Raw genomic sequence first — 17,859 nt, 5'->3', positions numbered from 1 at the left:
CTGTCTGAGGGGCAGGCCCAGTGACCCTCCGCAGCCCAGGAATCCTGAAATATTTAGAAGCTCTAATGTTTGTTTGAGGAGAGAACAGAGCCTCCTTTGGATGGGAAGCTCAATTATTCAGTAAGGTGAGAGCTCCCTGGGAGGCTGGGAAGGAGGGAACATGCTGGGAGGTCCACTTCCCTGTCAGGCCCAGTGGGGTGCCGAGCCCAGGAGCTCTGGCTGGGGGAGGCCCCGGCCCGGGCCTGTCATTTGCTCTGCTCTGCAGGTGATGTGGGGCTCCCCCGCGGCGTGCTTGAGCTCTGGGGTGCTTCCCTGTGACAATGCTCATAATTAAAGTGTGGCAACAACCTATTTGTTCGAACAGAAGCTCTGTCTGCATCAGTCTGGGGTTTGGTTCAAGGCAGTGTCGGTTGCAAACACCCCTTTCAGCTGCCATGGGTGGGGGTGAGGGGTGCAGGGGGTGGGGGGGCACCGTGAGTCCTGTCCTGACAGAATCTAAGCTGGTTTTTGTCCTGCCCTAGCGTGTTGTTATCTGCATATGCAAACAAATGTGTACGCAGGTGTGCACCGGTCGGGTCTTTCTCTTTCTTGGGGAAGCGTGGTTTTCAGCAGCGTGAGGCTGGGAAGACAGACATTTCATTATTTTGCAAGTCCTGTGGGGGCAGCTGTCACACTGCGTTATTCCAGCTGCCCACGGCCTGCGCGAACAAGGCAAGGGAGGGAGCTCTGTGCAGCACAAAGGGCGATGGGGAATGGTCGAGAAGCCCGCTGCCGTTTACGGGTCTCCTGAGGGAAGAACTTCTGAAAAGATGAGCGCAAGGAGGTGTTATTGTGGTTGAAATGGGATTTGGTTCACTCAGTCCTTCGAGAAGCGTTTATCCCACTAGGTGCCAGGCATCCAGGGGGAGATGTAAATGCCTTCAGAGTCCACCACGGCACGGAGGGAAGTGCTAGAAAGGCATTGATTCGTTCGTTCATTCACTCATTCACTCACTCATGCATTCATTCATTCACCCATAGCAACTACGAAGGGTTCAACCCATACAAGGAGCTGGGTGCCCGACCCTGGACATTCTGGCTGGGGACACGAGGGTGTGAACCAACAGCTATAATGATTAGAACCTGGGACAAATTGCCCCCGTGCAGAAAGGCACGGAGGAGGGAATTTTTTAATTCCCACCACTGAAGTCAAGTTCATCGGGGCTGTTCTGTGGTTGGTGTTCATTCCCACGGGGGCCGCTGTGTCCTTTCCTGGAGCATTCCTCCCTCCCCAGAAGTGTGAGGACTACCAGCCTTCTTCCCTCCTGCTGTGTCTCCGGGTCACCCAGAGGGTATCTCTGCCATCTGCGCGGATGGTTTGCTCACCGGCTGGCCTTTCAGCCCCCCCGCTGGGTGGGGGGGAGCCACAGCTGTGCCTCTTTGGCAATTTGGCCCCGTTCAGTCACTGGGTGAAGGCAGGAGGATGGTCAAGTGCACAAGAACTTACACAGGCAGAGTCATTTAGTCTTGACTTACCAGTCCTGGTTGCTGGTGAGTTCCTAAATCCAGGGACCTGATAATTGCTGCAGAACCACTGTGGTTAAGCCAAGGGAATATTCCTTCCAGTCCCCCTGCCAGGCTCTGGGATGATAACATTTGCTCCCTATTAAGGAGCAACCATCTTTCTCAGACAGAGGACTCTGTCTCTTCAGGAGCAGCACTGCACTAAACACTGGAAGGTTCTGAATGCCAGCAGCTCCCAGCAGCGACAGATACATGCATACAGGACATGAAGGGACATTCACAATAGAACAGAAGCTTATGCCTAATAAACAAGGAAGGATATTCCACTTCTTTTCATCAAAGAAATGAAAGTTAAAAAAAAAAAAGAAGTGAAAGTTCTAAATCTACAATTTTTCTGCCCAACGAATTGGTAGAAAGTTTTTTAAAAGCCCACAAAATTTGCTGCTGGGGATAGAGGAAAGAGGATGTTTTCATCTATTATTGCTGGTGGGGATAGAAACTGGTGCAAACCTTCTGGAGTGTAATTTGGCAATTTTTGTATCAACAGCCTTAAAACGTTCATAGACTTTGAGCCAGTAATTTCACTTTTAAGATTTTGTCCTAAGGCAACAATCAAATTTATGTGCAAGATTTATGTTCACGAATATTCATCTCAGCCATTAGTATAATAGAAAAAATATGAAAAACTACCTAAAACTCCCACAATAAGAGGGTTGGATAAACAATTGATGGCACAACTAAAAAATGGAAAACAGTTCATTCATTAAAAATGATTTTCTCAAAGAATATGTAATGATGGGAGGAAATAGTGAAAAAGCAGGGCAGAAAATACGAGATGGAGTATTTCAATTTTGTTAAAATTTTAATAATACAAGTAGAGAAATCGTGATTAAAATAACAGTGGGGGTTTGATTATGAGGCATCTTTCCTCTATATTCTTCTGTAGTCCGTGCTTGTAATAGACTATCACGTATCCTCTGCGAGCCTCAGTTTACTGCTCTGTAGGATGGGACTCATCAAGCCTGCACTGCAGTGTGGTTGGGCAGACCAGCCACCAGCTTTGCCAGTCTCCAGCTCATTGTGATCCTCAGCAAATGGTTATAATATCATTGACAGCCGTCGCCAGTCCCACGCGCCCTGCTCCAGACACTGATCAGGACAACGACGGAGGCTCTTTCCCCCTCTGCTTTCACCGAGACAGCCAAAGAATTAATTGACAAAGTCTAAGTAATTTTTCCTGAAGTTCTCAGTATTAACCTTCTTCAGAAGGATGGTTGAAGCTCCGCTTTTTGTGACCAGTGCAACGACCTCCATTCTTTCCACCGCGGACTTCTCTATATTCAGAACCCAGGTTCTGTTCACCCGCAGCATCTTATCACTCGCTTTGTCTCAGAATCCTTTACGGAGAGGATGCAAACTGCGTTTTTGCTAATTAGAGAGAATTCTGGTGCCTGCAGAGGAAGAGGTTCAGAGTTCTGTTTTAAGCGGAATCATCTTCAAAGGGAAACAGTGGTTTTCCCTAACGCCATGGTTTCCGCAAAATGCCTGTTGCTTTCCTCTGTAAGATCTGGTCTTACATCTCTTTTTCTCTTTCTGAGGTTTGCTTGGTCTGCTCAGGGGCACCTGTTCGCTTGAGGCCGAAATTGATACTTGGTGGGAAAAACTCTCTCTCAGATGGGGTCCTAGTTGAAAAGGATCCCCACTGTGCCTCCCCTTTTTTTTTTTTAAAAGGGGGCTCCTTTTTTAAATAGGGGCACCTGGGTGGCTCAGTGGGTTAAAGCCTCTGCCTTCGGCTCAGGTCATGGACCCAGGATCCTGGGATGAGCCCCACATCGGGCTCTCTGCTCAGCGGGGAGCCTGCTTCCCCCTCTCTCTCTGCCTGCCTCTCTGCCTACTTGTGATCTCTGTCTGTCAAACAAATAAATAAATAAAATCTTCAAAAAAAAAAATAAAAAGGACAAAATACATGTCCTATGAGCCACTATGAATTATCACCCCCGTCAGCCTAGAGGTTTATTTTTTAGCTAATCCACACTGATCAACTGAGAAGACCCAGCTAATGCGATCATTCTGGAGCTCTGAATGGGTGCCCAGAACGGGTGGCAAGGTGGACGTAAGTGGCACTCTGGCTTTTCTACGTACAAGTATTGGGGCATCTTCTTTACAAAGTGACACATTCCAAGCCGATCTGATTCACGCAGAGGGGAAGAACACTTTCCCTGGCAAAGTGATTAGAAAAAGGTGGAAGCTGAGGAGGAAGAGGGCTCCTGGGGTGGGCAAGCACTCTTATTATTAATCAGTGTGTAAGACTGAGCTCCAGAGTTGTAAGTCAGGCAGTCAGAAACATGCCAGGCAACCAACTAGCGTAATGAATCAGCTGGTAGGCTGGGGCAGCTTCCCCAGGGTGATGCTGTTGACCCTCTGAAGATGAGAGATTTCTGTTCTGCTGATCACCTCACTTCTTCCCCCCTCAAAAGGGAGTCAAGAGGAGCATCAATATCATGGTTCGGGGTGCACAATCTCTCCTTCAGTCCCGCTTCGGTCCTAGCTGCAGACGATTGGGAGGGGGTGAGCCATGGGGGTTTAGGGGTAGTTGTGCATGTGTTGCAGATAGGAAAGCTTCCCATTTCAGGCAGCCCTGCTCAGGGGCACCTGAGGTTCCAAGCCAATGCTCTGGACTCTCATCGGGATCCTTTCACTAGGAGTTGGGGTAACTTTCTTACTCTGCTGCCAAGCTCTAATATGAGGATGATACCCTCCAGCTACCCAGGGATGCTGTGACGACTCAGGGAGCTAATGGAGAGCCCTACAAACCAGTGGTGCCCACAAGTGGCATTTTTACCCCGGGATAAGCTTCCGCTCTACTTAATTCATTTGAGGGAAAAAAAATCCAGCTTCTCTCTGATGCTACCTGCTCAGGAGACATTTGCTTGTAATAGGATTACAGAGGTTTTATTTATAAATGATGTTTCCTTTGTTCTCCTTGTGAAATAATTTATTCTTATTGTAGGGAATTCAGAAAATACTGAAGACATAAAAAAGAAAACAAATTTTGCCCTTAATCCCACCTGGAGATAACCACTTTTAATATGTTCAGCTCCTTTAGCTGACTAGATAACTAGGTAAATGAAAAACACACACACACAGCTTTACGGGGGGCCATTTCCATCGAGGGGAAATGGAATGTCCTATGGGCCGTGCCTCTAGCTACCCTCTGGGGATCTGAGGAGGGCAGATTTCTTTAGCTGGGTTGATTGTCTTCTTAAAGATAGTCTTGCCATCCAGTGTCCAAAGAAGATGATACTATTGCAGTGCCTGGGTGGCTCATTTGGTTAAGCATCTGCCTTCAGCTCAGGTCATGATCCCAGGGTCCTGGGATCGAGGTCCTAGTGGGCTCCTTGCTCAGTGGGGAGCCTCCTCCCTCCTTTGCTCCCTCAGCTCTTCCCTCCTCTCTTCTCTTTGCTCCTGTGTGCTCTCTCTCTCTCTCAAATAAATAGATAAAATCTTTAAACAAATTAAAATTAAAAAAGGATGATACTATTATCCGCTGATGATTCCAAGCTAGCTGCCGTTTTTCTAAATCTGAATGCCTGAGACCCAGTACAAATGTAAACAATTCTTTATTAAGGACTTTAGGCAGTTGCTTCAGTATTATACCTCTGATCATACTGTTTCACTCTCTTGGACCCAATCATGGTTGTTTGGGCATTTGGGGGAGCTCCCATTTGACACCCTTTTTCTCTCACTTTGCCTATTCATTTCCTTTCATTCCTGATGCATCCTTTTCTCCAGGATGTGTCTCCCTGCCCTGTTAAATAATCCAATGCCGTTCCCTCAGGTCCTTTCTGTGTCTTCACATTTTCAAGCTTAAGTCGTCTGCTAAATAATGGGCAACGGCTCCAGAGGTTGGGGTAATTCCAACTCAGGGCACCCTCCCCCAGGAGGTGGGGACATTGTTGATCCATGGGTGGGGTTGTGGGGTGAAAGATGGGACCTATCCATGGAGGGGGCTGGCGCCGGGGAAGGAATCCCAATCCAGGCTGTACCTGACCTTCTTCCCTAATATCGAAAATAAAAATTATCTCACCACCAAGAAGATGACTTCTTTCAATAAGAGAACTATCTTATTTTTCATTTTGATACATTTCCTCCCCATGTCATGACTGAGACTGATGCAGGCAGGCTAAGCTCGAGGATACGCAAAGGGGCCCATAGGACCCGGCAAGAGGGTCCTTGGCTTCATGCAGGACAGAAATCACACATGAGCCATCTGTAGAGAGAGAGAGAGATGGTGCATGGAGACTCAGAAAGGAAAAGAGGGAGTCCAGTCTTTGCTTGGGGTCTGGGGGTTTCTATTGATGATTGTGGTCTAGTGCATGTGTCCTCTCAGGCATCCAGGAACGGTCAGAATGAGGACAAGGTCCATCTGTGATCCTAAGTCACTCATCCCCTGAAGCATCTAGTGCCAGCGATCTGGAACGCATGTCTGATAACTTCATCCCTTCGTTCTCACCTGGTCCTCCCTTGGATGTTATCTGTTCAGGGAAATCATTAACTCCTTGTCCCTTAAGAGGAGGACAGATGCTATTTGCATTCTGAGGCGTGTGTAGAGTGGGGTGGGAGTCCAGGTCCTTTTAAGAATAGAAGCTGGGTAAGAAGCAAAGGGAAAAAAACCCAAAAAACAGCTTTTTCTCTCATGAGGTCCCTCCAGTTTCCTTGTCTCAAGACTTTCACTTGGCTACACATTCTTACCCTCCCTGCCTGAAATTCATCTGAAAACATTCTTTCTTACTTTAAATGGCAATGAAGAACTCCTTCATTGTTCTCTAATGACAAAAATTCCCTTTGACCCTGGGGGGGAAATGAGCAAGATTCTGATGTTGGGAAGGTGTGGAAAAGGGAACGTCGTTCTGCCACAAGTATGATGTGTGAGGGGCGAACGGTGTGTACGGATGTATGACGGTTACCAAACTTTGCCTTCCTCCTTCTCCTTCTTCCTTCCTTTTCTGCCTTGTAGACCTGTCCTTTAGGTTGGGGTGCCGTAGGGGGGCAGAAAGAGGGGGCTACAGGTGAGTGGGCGAGTGGATGCTGGAGGAGACTTGATGCAAATTTTGAAAAGTATGGGAGCAGCCACTGTGGGGTATGAAGACGAGTGGCCAGAAGAGAAAAGACAAATTTAAAAAATAATTCTGTGATTTATAAATCCCCCTCAAAGACTCTAACGAAGTACCTGAGCTATTTTACAAGTCCTTTTTGATTGCTTGACCCTGTAGTTTTTAAAAAAAAAAAAAAAGTTCGGTTCACTTCACTTTATCTCATGTCTCCACGAGCATTATTTTAAAGACATGTGTCTTAATGGCTATATCCTGTACTATAATCTATTTAACCAGTCCTGTAGTTTTGGATAGTTCATTTCAATTATTTTGTTGCTCATGAATAGATCTATAAAGAATATTTTTGTCCGTAATTCTGATGATGTCATTTTGTTAGAGAACTTGATGGAAGCTGGCATAACAAACAGCCTAATATCCCAGTGGCTTAGCAGACGAAAGGTTTATTTTTGGTTCAGTTTACCGCCTAGGGTTGGAGTGGGGATGTCTCTTCTTCGCAGGTAGTTTTGAAGATACTCAGCCTCCTTCCATACTCTGGCCCCACCCTGCTCAGGCTTTCAGAGCCCCACACTGAGTCTTCTGCTCTGAAACACAGGGAAGGAGGAAGCTTGGAGACAGCTCGTAGTGCACCTGTGAGAAATCACCCCTCAGCTCCACCCGCGTGCAAGGAGGTTGTGAAAGGACCCTAGCTTCAGGCAAAGGGGAAAGGACTTGGATATTGGCTAAGAACTAGCCATACTGGTTTATTCTCAGATCTTTAGAATGTAAAGGGTTATGTTTCTTTTATTATTATTTTTTTTTAGATTTTATTTATTTGCGAGAGAGAGAGAGAAGGAGCGGGGGGGGGGGGGGGGGGAGAAGCAGACTCCCTGCTGAGCAGGGAGCCCAATGCAGGACTTGATTCCAGGACCCTGGGATCATGACTTGAACTGAAGGCAGATGCTTACCCGACTGAGCCACCCAGGCACCCCTAAAGGGTTACATTCCTGTGATCCTTTGCCAGTACTGAGAATGATGTTTTGCTTATAGAGACATTGAGCTTGGGTCTTTCCACATCATCCCAAAAGCTCTTCTCAGGCTCTTTTCTCTACCTTATGTCCCCCCTTGGGCCCCCCAGAAGCTCTGGCAAAATACAGGACACCCTCTGGGAAGAGCCCACACCTGCTGCAGAACCTTGCCTGTGTTACCCGCATCCTCAGGTCCTTTTAGATCTTGATGCTGGCTTAATTTTCCCAGATACAGAGCAAAACTCTAGTTGACTCCCTAGGCATTTCAAGGGCATTCCAAGACTGAAGGATGAAGGAAGCTCTTGTGACATGTACTAAATATCAGGACTCCTGACTGGGAGGGAGGGATGGTGGGAAGGGGAATGGTGGTCTCAGGTGAAATGCACTGACATTTCAAACACAACTGACTGTCGCAGCCCCAGGTTCCTGGCTTTAGTAACTCCGTTGCAGCCGATGCCTGTGATTGAGCATCAAGCCTATTAAATGCTAATTGAGTTCAAAAGCGTTTTCCTCCTGCTCTGAAACTCGCTGGCAATAAAGGGCTCCTGGCTGTGTCTGGAGTTATATAGTGGGGACAATTGTGGTCAGCTGCCACTGTCCACCCTTGCTGTTGTTCATCTTCTCTGTCTGGGCTGGGGGGTGGCAATGCATGAGCAGACTACTTCTTTTTAAGCAGAATGCCCGTTGCTGTAGCTAAATCAATACTCTGGAGAGAGCTGTTTGCCCTCAAAACTTCTGGTGTTCACAGGACACTAATGTGTGCCCTGACGTCTGTCTGCATTCTGTGATCTGTTTTCTCAGACGGGAGGATTTGGTAACCTTGCAGTTTGAAGTTTTCCTAGAGGGGAAATTCAGGGAATTTCCTCTGGATCAATGCAATTCTTTTCTTTCCCAAGCAGCTCCTTTTCTTGGGGGTCCCGGGAGAATGAGCCTCTGTGAAGCTCTCCCTTCCATATGTGCCTCCCACCATTCTCTGTTTTTGTTTTTCCCTCTTGCTTTGCTCCTCTGCTCCCTCTGAACATCTGTTCCCAGGAGATCTAGCGGACTCCCCATCGAGCCAAGAGTCTGGAGCAGGACTTGATCCCAGGACCCTGGGATCATGACCTGAGCCGAAGGCAGACACTTAACTGACTGAGTCACCCAGGTGACTGTGGTGACTGTGTCCCCTATGGGGACAGGGACCATCCTGGCTGAGAGAACAGGAAGCATAAATCCTGCTGATGGGCTCGCGAACCCTGCCTTATGGGCTCTGTGTCATTTCTTCTAGGGTGTACAGCCTGGGGTCCATTCCTAGTGCCCTCCCCATGGGTGCTAGTGGATGGCCATTGAAAAAAATGAACCAGCTCAATGCCTACCACCTCCCACGTGCTGATGGCATAACGCGGAACTTGCTGCCCTGTAATGACATTAGATGATGTTTGTCGATCTCCTACTGTTTGCTGCAGTTCAATCATTTAACCCTTTGGGCAATACTGTGAGTTAGCACCAATGAATATGTCCATCTTACTGAAATGGAAACTGAGGTTCAGTGTGGTTAAGTAGCAAAAGTCCATGTTTTTACCCCCTACACTAATTTAAATCATAGAATATATAGTATATATATGTTATATGTGTTATATATACCATACATGTTACAAATATTATCTATTTCACGTACTATGTATTTTTTACAATCTTTGCCAAAACCTTGTAAGGTGGATGTTATTGTTTTCATTTTATGAATAAGAAAGCAGAGGCTCTGACAACTTGAGAAAAGTATTTTATGTTGCCATGTCACAATTAGCAGTCATTGAACAGAGATTTGAATCCTGCTAATTCTCTCTCTCTCTCTCTCTCTTTTTTTTTGGAAAAAGACTATGTTCCAAAAAATTGTTCTGGTCAAGTAGCTTAAGTAAATCTCCCTCAAGGTTATCCCCAAAGCAGAAAATAGGACACCAGTGCTTTACCTGAAATTATGAAAAGGCAGGGCGCCTGGGTGGCTCAGTCATTAAGCGTCCGTCTTCTGCCTAGGTCATGATCCCTGGATCCTGGGATCAAGAACCGCATCGGGTTTTCCCTGCTGGGCAGGAAGACGGCTTCTCCCTCTCCCACTCACCCTGCTTGTGTTCCTGCTTTTGCTGTTTCTCTCTCTCTCTCTGTCAAGATATAAATAAATAAAATCTTAAAAAAAAAAAGAAATTATGAAAAGGCAGAATCAAGCAGGAATAATGAAAGAGGGCCCAAGTAGATGAGTGATGCCCCCACTGGCTAAATAACCCCCTGAAGAACAGACCCACGTTTTAGAAACTCCTCAGGTGAGGGATGGGTCTGGCTCAGGAAGAGAGACACATCCTGGGCTCCAGGCGCCTTTCAGAAACGAGAGCAGAGGACTTTCCTGAAGATCGTTTAAGTTAACGGGAGGCAAACAATTCTTCCCTGAGCACCGTCTTGTCTTTTAAAAGAACACAGAAGACACTACTGTATACCTCCAGTTTAGACATAAATTTTGCCATGCTTTCAGTTTCGGTTAGGCATCGTTCGAACCAGAAGGGATGCTGGCTTTTAGAAAAGAGACGATGCTATAAATTATATAAATATAAACTTTGTTAATTAAAAAGAGATAGGCAGAGTCTGTTCATATAAACTTGGCTTTAAGAGAAAGGTTGATGAGGGAGCCATTTTACTTAAATGAAGAAGAAGTTTCAAGCAATAGTTAGCAGCTGGTAATCCCTAATTTGTGGGCTAATTTTGAAGCAAGTGAGTAAGTTGACCTCAGGGAAAGATCAGAGTGATGTTTTACACAAATCTGGGGCTAGAGGGACCTTGGAAAGTATCTGGTCCAACGATCTCATTATAAAACTGCAGGAACTGAGGCTGAGCGCGAGACTCAAGGAGATAAAGCTGTGAAGCACAAAACTCTTTTATTATTTTTTGAAAAGCTGTGTGCGTCAAAGACAGAAAAGGTGAAGAACATTTATGTTTCTGGTCCTAGGCCATATCTTTCTGGTACCATTTGCCTTTAAACCCCGTTTTGTCCCTATATGGATTTTTTTTTTTTTTTTTTTTTTTTTTTAGTTGTAGTCAGTAAGTTCTTGTTAAGGAAAAGAACAAAGTCAAGGACATCAGGACATCAAACATTATTTTGTTAATTTTTTAAAACACTATGTGCATACAGTACAAAATCAGAAAGTTATAAAAGGTAAAGATTTAGCAACTGGTCTCACTCTTGTTCCTGGCTCTGGCAGGGCAGCTCTCTATCCTCAAGAGGCTCACTGCCCGCGGGTCCCTCTGTGCCTTTCAGAGTCTCCTACCCGGGGACAAGTGCATGTGTAGATACGCACTTTCTTTTTCCTTCTGGTTTACACCAGTGACAGCACACTCTTCATGGAGTCCTTCATCTTGCTTTTGTCATTTAGCAACGATGGCGCTGAGGGCAGGCTGCCCCTAAATATGCCAGAGCAGCATATTGATTATTTTGAATTAAAGTTACTTGAGACACAGGCAGTGCAAGGAGGGCATTCTGACCCTCCTGTCTGCCCCGTGAAAGCAGGAAATAAATCTTCCACGCGAAAGGTAGCCTCCCTGCGAGAGAGACATTCTTACCACCAGAGACTGAGAATTCGGGGCTGAGAAGGAAGGCTATTGTAAACAAACTGTGCTTTGTTTGTTTGTTTTACTAATTAGTACCCAAACCTAATTTACTTTGTCTTGTCAGTTCTTCACAAATGTATTGTTTATTTTTTCTTTTTAAAAAAAAAATTATTTATTTGAGAGAGAGCATGAGCAGGGGGTACAGAGGGAGAGAGAGATTCCCCGTTGAGTGGGGACCCCCAAGTGGGGCTCCATCCCAGGACCCTGAGATCATGACCTGAGACAAAATCAAAAGTCAGAAGCTTAATGGACAGGGCCCCCCAGGTTCCCCACCCATGTATTGTTTCTTTGTTTGAAAGGTGTATAAGCAGCCTGCTGATGTCACTTTCAGGTGCTAATCTGTGAGACTGTTATGCGTATGAATGAAATGAAATTTTTTCCCTTCCATACACGTGTCTTGTGTCAGTTTAATTAGACCAGCCAAAAGAATCTAGATGTTTAGGGGAAAATTTTCCCCCTCCCCAATAGCAACATACCTTGGGGAATGCTAACATGTCAGATTCTATCCAGTGCTTCTTTCTTTTTAAATGCCTACACAGTCTTTTATTGTGTGGAAGTACTGGGATTTCTTTTTTTTTTTTTAAACGCATTTGAAGGTTGTGTCCTCTCAGCTTTCAAACAATGCTGTGATAAATATCTTTCTACATACATCATTTTACACATGTAGGAATAAATCTGTAGTATGAATTCCTAGCAGTGAAATTACGGGGGCAAAGGGATGTGTCCTAAATTTTGTTGATTTTCTCAATTTTCTATACCACTGGAAGAGAATGTGGTACCTGTTTCCCCATCCCATGGCCAACACATAAATTTATCAAGCTTTTTAAAAAAATTTTTTTTGTTTAAGACTATGTGAAATTATGGTAGGTGCAAAATATCTATACTTTTCGTTTGCATTCAGAGTCAGGTTGAACAACCTTACGTTTAAGTCTTTGCAGAAATAATTATTGTTTCTTTGTTTTGCTCACTTTCCTACTGATGACTGGCCTTTTACTAGTTCATAAGAAATTTCTCTATATTAAGAAAATTAGGGGCGCCTGGGTGGCTCAGTGGGTTAAGCCTCTGCCTTCGGCTCATGTCATGATCTCGGGGTCCTGGGATTGAGCCCCACATCAGGCTCTCTCCTCATCAGGGGGCCTGCTTCCCCCTCTCTCTCTGCCTGCTTGTGATCTCTCTCTCTCTGTCAAATAAATACAATCTTAAAAAAAGAAAGAAAATTAGTTGCTTATCTGTGTTATTATTTATGAATAATATCTCCGTTTTGTTACTTGCCTCTAATACTGTTTGTTGTATATCCCACCCCTCCCACCCTCACTAGCCATGCAGAAGCTTTCTCTATTGTGAGCAAATGTATGGATCTTTCTCTTTGGATTTTGTGTGTTATGGATTTTGTATCCTATGTACTAAGACTTTTTCCACTTTTTCCACAAAAAACTATAATACAAAATCTCCTCATCGTATACTCCAAATACTTTTTAGTATTCCTGATATTGTATTTAAATTTTTGATCCACCTGAACTTTATTTTATGGAAAATATGCACTAAAGAATATACTTGTATTTTTTCAGATGCTAACACAGCTGTCTCAGTACCGTTTCTATAAAGTAATCCATGTTTAGTGCACCGATTGGAAATGCTACTTTATTACATGAATTCAAATCTGCTTCTGGCCTTTCTATTTGGAGCCATTAATTGGTCTGTCTAGTCAAGAAACAGCACAACATTCTAACTCTTATAGCTCACAGTATATTTTAACAGTTGGTGAGGTTCTACTTTTTAAAAACATGGCTCATTCTTTTTGCTTATTTATTTTTAATTACGAAGAATAAAACCTATTTGCCTGTTTGTCCCTTTCCTTCCAAAAGTACTCATTATTTTATGAGTAATTTAAGGGGAATTGACATCTTAACGATGCTGAATATTTCTGCTTGAGAACATAGTATGTCTTTTATTCATTAAATTTTTCCTTTATATCCCTCACTGCACTTTAAAGTTTTAATCACGTGGATGTTCATATTTTTTTATGTATCTTCCAAGTATTCTAGATTTACTCTTACTGCTACTTAATTATATTATATCTTCCAACTAATATTTATTTTTATTTATTCAAAAAGTATTTAGTTTGGTATGTTAATTATATAGTCAGACATATTTATCAATATTTTTATTTATATTATTTGTAAGTTTATTCTCTTATGTTCTCTAAGTATACAATTATGTCATAAACACATAATACTAGCTGTATTTCCTTTCCTTCAAAATTTGTATCTCTTCTTTCTTTTATAATTGTATAGGTTAGTGCCTGCAGATCTAGGTTAAATAAAAATGATGATAATATATTTCATTATTTCATTTTTGACTTTAATGGGAATGCTTGTGCTATTTCTGCAGTAAACCTCACACTAGCCTTTGTGGTGTTATTTATATATCAATACATGCAAATATGTACATAAGACTTTCATAGTTTTAATGAAGTACCCGTGTATTTCAATTTTATAAAAATTATCAATAATTGATTTCAATTTCATCAAGTTCTTTTTTGAAATCTATGGCAGTTTTTATGGGATACTTTCTCAAGCATCTGATTCATTCAACATGTGAGCACCTACCATGTCCCAGGAAATATTGCAATTACAGGGAATACAGTAACAAACAGAAAAGACAGGTATCTACCTGCATATAATCCAGTGGTAGTCAATTCTCCTTTGAGCTGATAAGATGGTAAGTTGCATTAATCAACTTTCTAATATTGAATCATTCTTTGATTTCTACGGTAAGCTTCATGGAGTCATGGAGCATTATTTTTTTAATGAACTACTTGATACTGTTTGTCTTGTATTCTATTTAAGATTTATGTTTTGCCACAGAGGTAAAATTAGCCTATATTTTCTGTATGTGCTCTCTTTTTCAGGTTTTAGTATCAGTATTACCTTTTTTAAAATAGAAAGATTTAGATGATTTCCTTCGACTTAATATGATTTGAGCCAGTTTTAATAATGTCAGATTTATCTTTTTCTTAAGTCTGTGGTAGTATCCCTGTGTAAAACAACCTGTTGTCTCTTGGAGGTGCAGTTCTTTGACAATTTTCTCTCTTTCTTTTATGGTAACTGGTCTATTTTGATTTGCTATGTCATTTATGTTACATTTTAGTCTCATAACTTTCCATTGTGTCTGGGTTTTCGAATTTATTTGCATAAAGATGAATAAAATATCCTCTTTCTATAGCTTCTCCTGTATTTGAGGTTATTTTCTCCTTATCATTTCATATTTTGAGTCATTCTACTTTCCTCTTTTGCTTGATTGGGTGAGTTAGCAGCTTATCAATTTCATTGTTTGCTTTTGTCAAGGAACCATTTAATTATGTATTTATCCTCCCATGTTTAGTTTCCTGATTTATTAATTTCTGGTTTTATTTTAATTAATCATTGTCTCTGTTTGTTTTAGGTATATTTTGTTTTTTATTTCTGACTTGCTTATAGTATGTTTAATTTTTTCAGTTTCTTTTCATTATTGATGTAAATACTTAGGACATTTCATTTATTAATGCATTCTTAAGGAATTTTCTTCAAAACACTATTTTAGCTGTTTTCAGTAGTTCCCATTACATAATGTTTTCATAGCTAAGGACTGTAAATGCCAAACTGATATTTGTCCCGGTAATGCCAGAGTTGGTATCATGATTTTGAAGACTTTTGATTAGAGGAATAAAGATTAAGACTTAATTTTAAGATTTAAGATTAAGAAATAGTTTCCACTCCAATATTTGGACAATAAAATCAGATCACATTAAAATAAGAATGGTAATTGTTAACAGTCCAAACTGTCTTTATTATTTTATTTTCTTAATACAAATACTGTATTTTGAATTAATGTTCATATCTAAAAGGATTAATACATTTTTATATTAAATTACTAGAAAAAAAGGAAATTATTCTTATCTTTGGTCTCCCAAAATCCTTTTAAGTAACCGTTTTAAGAGGAGCTGATACATAATAGTCTTATTCATAAGGAAGAAACCATAATTTACTTTGTATCAGTGTACTTCAGTCAAGGAGAACTTACCTAAGAGGTAGTAAATAGCCCAGGAAACTCCTATGCGTACATTAACAAGAAGTAACGCATTGTTTTTATGTGACATTATTCCGACTCAAAATGCATTTATTGAGACGATTTCAAATCCAGCACTATGCTGATGAATTCAGATACATTAGCTCATGTAATAATCCTCCTAACTCTATTTTAAGACAGGCATTAATATGCCTTTTAATGTTATGGAAACTAAACCTCGGAGAAGGTTGCTTGCTCTGGGTAGGAAAAGACATAGCTGGGAATTAACAACGGATCCTCTGATTCCTCATTCGGCTCTTGCCAAATTAAAACAAATGCACCAGATATCGGTCAAGTAGCATACCTTTTTTCCCAGTATGCTCTGAAAGTGGCAATTATGTCAGGCCGAGAGCTGTTTCATTCCTTCTATAAGCATACATTGAGCACCTACTTTCTACAAGGCCCTCTTTGCACAGAGATCTCCCAGTGGATGAGCTTCTGTGCTACCCAGAATGTTTGCTTATAAAAGGGACAGGTTGTAGGGCTTGGGAGAGCTGAGGTCATCAGGAATCAGAGGAGGAGATTATTCAAAAAGAGTACAGACCCGGGATTCTGAGGATATGCCCTAAAGGTGGAAGAAGGTTGGAGGCCATGGAAGGGAGGAGTAAAGCAGGTAGGAGGAAAGATTACAGATAGTGTAGGGTATCATTTATTGTAATACACAAATAGTGGGGTTTTTATTCTATTTTTTTAAAGGTTCTAATATTGAAAATTAGCCAATTTAATAAGGACAACAGCAAGAAGAAAAAAAGAGGATAAAGAAAAGGAAAGGGAGGGGTGCCTGGGTGGCTCAGTCCTTAAGCATCTGCCTTTGGCTCAGGCTCAGGTCATGATCCCAGATAGGGGTTGGGGGAAATGATTAAAGCTAAATGAGGTTGTAAGGCATGGCTTTGATCTGATAGGATTAGTGTTCTTATAAGAAGAGATTCCAGCAAACTCTCTTCTCACTCTGTGAAGACACCGTGAGAAGATGGCCATCTCCAAGTCAGGAAGAAAGCTCTCACCATAACTCAACCCTGCCAGAGCTTGACCAGGGACTCCAGTCTCTGGAACTGTGAAAAAATAAATTTCTGGTTTTTAAGTCACTCAGTCTATGGTATTTTGTTATGACGGCTCAAGATGACGAATACAAACATATTATATTTTAGAATAGTTCCAAACACTAGCCTCTCTTCATTAGCATCAGTGAACTTGACAGTGATCAGATATAAATAAAGTGTTAGCAATGAGGTGAGGAGACTTCCAGACCAACTGAAGAAAGTTTTATTAATCACATACACCCAACCCTCCAGAGTTAATTTTAGGCCATGTTAGGGAGCCCTCAGAACTTGATGAGGATGTTTGACAAAATAAGTTGGAAAAGGTGAGGGTAGTTTTGTGTAGAGTTGCTTATGTGTAGAGAAACTCACAAAGATGTGATGTTTAGGGGGCATTCCTAATCTTTAAATGTGAAGTCAAGAAAGGAAATCATTCCCTCCTACAAACGTATAATTTGTTACTCCAGAAGATGAAGTCATGGTAAATGGACCAAAGGTTTAAGCCAGTGATACAATTCATTCATCCACTCACCCATTCTTCAATAAATGCCTTGTGGAGCCCTAGTGTGTTTCAGGCCCTGTGCTCTGGTCAGGTCAGGACACTGCTCTTGGATTCTCTAACCTCCCCTGTTATTGCATATTGAACAGCAAATATTGTTTTCATTGATCTTGGTTTTTAAAATGTTCTGTTTGTTGGTCAGGCCTCTCTGATAAACATTTGTTTATGAACCCCATTCCCCCAACCCCGGTCCCCAACTTCTTAAGATCTTCAGGATCAGAGTGAGGAGTCCAGCAGAATTTTCCCAGCCTAGTTTTGGAGAAGCTTTACATTTACTTCATAACCTGAAGAAAAAGGTTTCTAACATGCCAAGATGGAGAATCCCAGCTGAGCCTTTCTGTGCAACTGACCATAGCTTCATTCCGACTTCCGCTTACGAATATGCAATATTTATGCCTTATTCTCATAGACTGGGTCATTGCACCGTGCCTATTACAAGGACAGAAGGACCATATTTCCTTACGGAAATGCTGCCCTCAATAGAGCCAGGAGGGAAGAACTATGAAAGGAACACCGGTTCATAGAAGCTGTAGATCACAGAAGCCCAGCAGTGCCTTGAAAGTTAGGGGAAAAAAAAAAATTAAAGGCCACTCCTACTCATGGCAGCAACATTGCTATAAATATATTGGTACATGTATTCTTTTCTAGCCCTTCAATGTCTTGAGCGATAAGGACTGTTTTAAGGAGCTTGTGTCGATTTCAAAGCTTTCCTCTGGAAGCTTAAGACCTTCTTAACAGTTCTTTAATAGCTAAAAAGCAGAGTTGGATTCCACAACGCCATTGCTCAGACATTTTGTAAAACCAATGCTAAGAATATTTAAGCTGAAAAGTTGGCGCCATCATTCTTTCCTTCCTCATCTGTGACCCTGCTGGATCCTCCAGCCCCCTCAGACATCCGTGCTGCA

The sequence above is a fragment of the Lontra canadensis genome, unplaced genomic scaffold, assembly GCF_010015895.1.
Source record: "Lontra canadensis isolate GAN:19392208 unplaced genomic scaffold, GSC_riverotter_1.0 scaffold101, whole genome shotgun sequence".
NCBI classification, from domain to species: domain Eukaryota; kingdom Metazoa; phylum Chordata; class Mammalia; order Carnivora; family Mustelidae; genus Lontra; species Lontra canadensis.
This window is presented reverse-complemented; position numbering follows the sequence as displayed.